Source organism: Schistocerca cancellata, chromosome 3 (genome assembly GCF_023864275.1).
Source record: "Schistocerca cancellata isolate TAMUIC-IGC-003103 chromosome 3, iqSchCanc2.1, whole genome shotgun sequence".
Taxonomy (NCBI): domain Eukaryota; kingdom Metazoa; phylum Arthropoda; class Insecta; order Orthoptera; family Acrididae; genus Schistocerca; species Schistocerca cancellata.
Genome location: NC_064628.1, coordinates 936810789 through 936817794, shown reverse-complemented (window position 1 = coordinate 936817794; position 7006 = coordinate 936810789). Strand labels below are relative to the sequence as shown.

The window sequence follows — 7006 nt, the reverse complement described above, 5'->3', positions numbered from 1 at the left end:
TAGAGTTTTTATAGTGTCACGGAATATTTGAATCATTAGCATGCACATTAGGGCAGCTTATTTCCTTCTTGACAGTGATTCACAATGCTCATTTGGAAAATAAATTATATTCATTTATTATTTTAATTTCGTATATTACGACTTATGTGGATGGTTTCATGTTATACACAAGAATATTTTATTAGCCAACACATAATAGTAAATTTTTAATGTCCTGTTATCTATATATGATCATATATCATTTTATAATGATGACATACAAGGATGCTAAATAAATAAAAATTCACATTCACTCCTGTTCCCACATCCAAAACGAGCGCAACCTGCCACCGTACCTGAGTGTGTGTGTGATACGAATTACAGACAGTCAAATACGTACCACACAACTGCTATCGCACTTACTTCAATACTGTATCGATTTCACCACAAAGTATTTTACTATTTACTCGTATTTAAGCTTGTAGCGACTGTCTGCCGTTATGTACCATTGCGTCGCACGCGTCCTATGCATGGCATAAGTTTACAAACACTGCGCCAAACATTTCACGACAGACATCAGAGGCACAGTGTTTTACATATTTTGTTTTGCTTATTCTTTGATTTATGCTTTTTATGTTTTTGTATCTTTTGTGCCTAGTTATTAGTCCATAGTTACAGGACAACTTAAATGTGCGCTTTTTATCCTGTGCCCGAATTCAATAAAGTTTTTTCACTGGCTGCACGAAGGTTTTTTTCGTGTACCCCAATTTCGCCGCACTGAGATACATGCTGGCTTAAATCGCCAAACTACCCCAATTTCGCCGCACTGAGATATGGGCAGGCTTAAATCGCCAAACTACAGCTTACCTGGCTTGTATCATCAAGCTTGTACACGTAAATTCTATACAAGCTGTCTGACTTACATACAAACACATACAGAGTGCGTAACGAATGTGTAAATACCTCATCTTTTCCACAAGACTTCTAAACAATAATACCACACCGTAATGCACTGTCAACATACGAAACGATGCCACCTGTGTAACAAACATTGGCTTTGGCATCACTGCTGATCAGGCAATCCGTATTTGACCCCTTTCCCCTAGCTCCTCCCCCCCCCCCCCCCCCCTCTCCTCCATTCGGAAGCCATCTGCTGTCGCTGAAGGGAACTAGTCGGCCCAATTAGACCAAACTGCTACGGGTTGAAGGAACACAGTTTTCATCTAAAGGCGTCTTTAGAGCTGTTACCCCACCTCCGATGAAATGGAATAGCATTGTCGGAAAGATAAATAATTCTCTAAATATACTGGCTGTGTGTATTGAAGCAGTGGCCCACACAATGTGAATAGTCATACGCGCTCGATTCGTATGACGTAACCTGTGTGACATAAAGTTGAACGTTTTCACGAATGAGGCTTACTTACCTGGCACAGGGGATACCCTGATCACGAAGACGGTTCCTCCAGGACGAGGCTCTTCCATTGCGCTTCGGTTGGGCTGACCCCTGCAATTACCCCTAATGTGGGTAACTCGGGTGCATAATTTTTGATAGTTGGGACTGCGTTCTTGATTTAAACAAATGTTAATCACTACATGCGAATCATAAATTAAGTATCAATATTAACTAGGTGGTTATTCATTCTATCAACTGAGTACCCTTTTGTCATTTCACAGACCATTTAGTACCGTGGTTCCCAACTTGCCTTTGACTCTTGACTTGTATAGTGAGCATATGTATATTATGACATTCATCTACCATCATTGCCACTTTTAAATGGTTGTCATTAAGATGAGGCACTTTCAGTGCTGCTACAGTCGGTCAGACTGGAGAATGAACCAATCAGTTCAAAACCAGTCATCAAAATATATGCTGTGACAGATTTGTAAACAAACACTTCATGAAGCAAAATGGATGCTATGTTGGGTCCTACATGAACAAAATGTTAAAATTGCAAAAGTCTTCACTCCTGCCAGTTCAGAAGCACTGTTACAAGTCTTGCTATATGTTGACTTACAAATAGTACACCTTCAAGTATAGTGCACACATTTTAATTTGGTTGATTTTAAATAGGAATGTAGGATGTGTATGAAGCAAGTGTCGCTATGGAGAGGAGTGGTTCAGAGGAAGCATACTTAGTAATGAGCATCTGTCCTCTATGTAGATAGTTAGCTTTCTTCTAACAAACAGCTGTATGTAACTCTCTGAATACACAGAGAATTGCTTCATCATTCAATAAAAAAAAAGGTTTGTTACAGATATGATGTATCAATTGCCTCCCTGACTCATTAGTCTGTGGTTTAACAAAAATCAAAATACCTACAACAAACTAAACACCACTAAACTTCCGTCATTTTAAAATTGTAAGTGTTCAAAGAAAATTCACTGTATTCTGTAATTTAGTTAGGTGGGTGTTACTGTTGATGACTGCAACACGTGTGCATGGAGGGGGAGGGCAGAGGGGTACTACCAAATGTTTGAGTGCACTCAGAGGTAACGGTCTCAGAATGGTTGGGAAGCACTGATTTAGTACAATAGTACCAGACATTGTCAGATATGTTACAGAAATAACGCACACACATGTATATAAAACATTAAGAAAGTAGGAGAGGATTAGGCAAGGATAAGGCTGGAAGTTGGCCATGGCCAAATTGGGAACCATCCCAGGATTCGTCTGGTTGGGGAAACCATGGAAAATGCAAGTCAAGGTGACCGGACAGGCAACAAACTCTGGTCCTCCCAAATGTGGGTCCAGTACAGTGAGACTGGTGTGGCCACAATGCTCGGTACATGATTGGACAGGGGATCACAAATACGTAGACTTGAAGTCTGATGTGTGATTGCAAAATGCACAAGTAAATAAATCGACAATAATTTTTGAAAACATATTTCATCTGTTTCCAACTGTTGTGAGTTTCTCAAGATGGAACCATGCAGCGAGCATCGTGGTCAGTATTTGAAAAATGAGTATCTAATTGAAATGTATTGCATTATAACGTCACACTTTATTTTACCTTAATAACTGGTTTTGGTTCAAGTGCTAAACATGTTCAGATCAAATAAGTAAATGTCATGTTACGTGTGGTCATTCATACTACTAAAATTCTATCCCACAACCTGGTATACCAAATGTAGCATATAGGCAACAAAAATTTCATTTTCAATATTTAATGTAATTATGGACGCAATTTAAAATGCTGCTGTGTAATTTACTCATCAGAAGCAATAATCTCATGTTAAAAGTTCAACATAGGAATTATTACAGTCTGTCTGTTTTCAGGCGGCAAACTGACAGCAAGCAAATACACGGACTTCATTCATCCAGTATTTGAGAATGAGAGCACTTAGTGACTTCCAACAAACTTTACACATCATTGCAATCCTCTATGAGACTTTCTTTTGTTGACTCGTATCCATACAAAAGATGATAAGGCATGCCATGCCATCTCACTCATACCAACCATATCAAAAATTGTATGCACTAACAGATGACCCAGCACTTCAAGAAAAATAATCTACTTAGCTCCTCACAATATGATTTCAGACCTCATCTTTCCACTATCACAGCAGTTGAGAATGTCATCACAAAAATATATAACTCTCTTGAATCTAACAAAACACCCTGTGCAACTCTTTGAGATTTGAAGAAAGCTTTTGACACTGTCTCCCATAATATACGTGTAAAAAAGCTCCAATACTACGGAGTTGGAGAGGATGCTCTTCATCTTATTGAGTCATACCAAAGCAACAGAAAGCAGATGGTAACTATAAACAACCACAGGTCAGACTCCTAAACTGTTACACAATGTGTCCCACAGGGCTCAGTACTGGGTCTAGTCCTGTTCATTGTATACCGGTATATAAATGACTTACCTTCATTTTTGCCTTGTCAGGCAGTACTGTATGCAGATTTTGATACAACTCTAACCACACAAGCTGATGATCCAGAGGAGCTGTGACATAATGTAAATGTAGCAGTGGACCAATGCACTAACTGGTTCCAGACAAATTATTTACAAATTAATAACAAGAAAACTGAAGATACTGTTTCCGATTTAAGTGTCTCCAATGAACATCAAAAAACAATCAAACTATTAGGTTTCCACATATATCAGGAACTTAGCTGGATGAGTCATACAGAAAAATTGTGCTCAAAACTTTCTTGAGTAATTTATCTGCTGCTCTAACTAAGGAATAATGTAAGCAAAACTTTACTAGTATATGCGTATTTTGCATTTTTCCACCCCCACCTTGCCTATGGAACTCTTCTATGGGGTAACAGCCCCAGCTCAAGAACTGTGCTCAAGTGGCAAAAAAAAGCTATCAGATGTATAGCAGCACTGACTCCACAAGAATCCTGCAAAGATCACTTTAAAGACCTCAATATTATGACAGTCACAAGCCTCTATATGTATAGTTGCCTTCTCAGTGTTAAAAAGAATTTAAATAATTTTAACCTTAAGATGTCTGTACATGATCACAACATAAGAAATGGGCAATCAATTGATATACCCTACAGCAGGCTAGCTAAGGTTCACAATAGCCACAAATATCTAGCATAAAGGAGTATGAGGAATCAGATTTAAATGAAATGAACTTCTGACTACCGTCATTCTACGCTGTAATAAATTACTCGTCACGAGTTTCCTGTATATATAATTTTCAAATATGTAACAATGTGTCATGCAAATATCATGAAATTTTATGTATTTAGCTTTGTATTTAAATAATTACATCAGTAACATGTAAAATGATTGAAGGTGAATAAATTCAGACATTTGCAATATATCTAGCACAATGTCAAAACCAGTTTTGCTGATATGCCATCTACAGCCTCTGCATTTGTTACTTTTTTAGTGCTCTGTTTCTGAAACTTTCAGTTCATAAGTACGGAGTAGGTATAAGTTGTCAGCCATCCTTTTGGGACTTTCCATGCTCTTTGGCATTGATGTTTTGTTTTAAAAGTTTCTTGGCTATAGCTGCATAGTGCTGATTGAAAATATTACATACCTGTGGATCCGTCACTTCTTCTACCCCCTTATCAGTTTTACAGTTTTATCTCTCAGGATATGTGACTCTTTCCTGTTCTCTCATTTATATAATTCCAGGCTGTTTTATAGATGTTAGACTAAATTTGTATTTAAAGTTTTTGTTGGCTAGCCTTTGCTTCTCTCATCATCCTAGTGTATGCTTTATTCTTTCTTGCAACTGTAACCCTCATGGCTGTCCTGTCCTTTATCTTTATGGTAATTTTAATACAGCTCAATCAGTTCATTTCTTGCTTTTCTAAACTTCTATGGTGCACCATTTTTGTTTGGTTTACCCCCAATTTTAGGACAGGGTACACCTATGTGGTGTTTTAGAGCAACAGAGAAAGATTCCCAGCTCTTTTCTAAACTGGCCTTTATATACACATCATCCCACTTTTCTGCTTTCTACAAAATTGCTAGCCTACTCAAATTGCCAAGTTTACATTGTCTAAGTTCAGCCATTATTTTGGTCTCAATTTTTATATCATCTCCCAGTTCAATTGTTTGTCAAAACTGGCCTGCAACAACAGTATTCACAACCTGAACTTTTTGTCTCTCTGCACGTATACTTGACAAAATGTGATCTATTAATGTGCTTGATGTTTCTTGTTGGATTTTCCACATGACAACAGAGAGTCCTCATAAAGTCATGAAAACTTCTTGTGTAGCCACTGTCTTTCAACATATCAAATTTATTATAAAATTTTGTTTCTTCATTACTTTATGCACTAGCACATCAACTTCCAATAAAAAGCTTTCACTGCTTGAGCTAGGTGACTGATCTCTTCCTATTAAAAGGCATCCCCCCCCCCCCTTCCTCATGAATTCATTTATGCTCCTGTTATTTAAAAGTAAAAATCTATGCAATTTGATATCTTTTGTGGAGGAGTGCCAACTCCTGCTTTGCTACTTCAGCAGCTAGTTGACACTTCAAAGTACTCAGGTGTTTGAAGTGGTCCCCCCCCCCCCCCCCCCAGAATCGGAGATTTACATAGCTCTCTCTCTCTCTCTCTCTCTCTCTCTCTCTCTCTCTCTCTCTCTCTCTCTGTGTGTGTGTGTGTGTGTGTGTGTGTGTGAGGAGGGGGGGGGGGGGGGTGGAGGGCACTAATTTGCAGGTGCCCTGTTTAGCACCCGTGATTTATTAATGTATATGGAATAAAAGTGGCTGGATTTAGGGAAGACATGAAGGGTCCCCACACTACCCAGTCACTAGAAATCTTCATCTGTGCGTGCATCATCGTCTACATCAACATACAGAAGGATACTCTACAAATCACACTTAAGTGCTTGGCAGAGAATTCATCAAACCACTTTCACAATAATTGTCTATTATACCAATCTCAAACAAGACGTGGAAAAAACGAACACCTATATCTTTCTGTGTGAGCTCTGATTCCCGTTATTTTATTATGATGATTGTTTCTCCCTATGTAGGCTGGCATCAACAAAATAATTTTGCACTCAGAGAAGAAAGTTGGTGTTTGTAGCTTCGTGAGACGATTCCACCACAACAAGAAACGTCTTTGTTTTAATGATGTCCACCCGAAATCCTGTATCATGACAGTCACTCTCTCTCCCCTATTTCTCAATAACACAAAACGTGCTGCTATTCTTTGAACTTTCTTGAGGTATTCCATCCTATCTGGTAAGGATCCCACACCATGCAGCAGTACTCCAAAAGAGGATGAACAAGTGTAGTGTAGCCAGTCTCTCTAGTACATCTGTTGCATCATCTAAGTGTTCTGCCAATAAAACAGTCTTTGGTTCGTCTTCCCCACAACATTTTCTCAGTGTTCTTTCCCATTTAAGTTGTTCACAATTGTAATTCCTAGGTATTTAATAGAATTTATGGCCTTTAGATTTGACAGTTTCATCCTGTAACTTAAGTTTAATGGATTCATTTTAGCACTTGTATGGATGACCTCATACTTTTCATTACTTAGGGTCAATTGTCAATTTTCACACCATCTTTTCTAAATCATTTTGTAATTTGTTTTGA

At 38.2% G+C, this 7006-nt stretch overlaps 1 pseudogene; it reads left to right on the top strand.

Moving 5' to 3' along the window:
* Positions 1-1395: 1395 nt before the first annotated feature.
* LOC126178483 (U1 spliceosomal RNA) lies at positions 1396-1549 on the top strand (annotated as a pseudogene).
* Positions 1550-7006: the final 5457 nt, after the last annotated feature.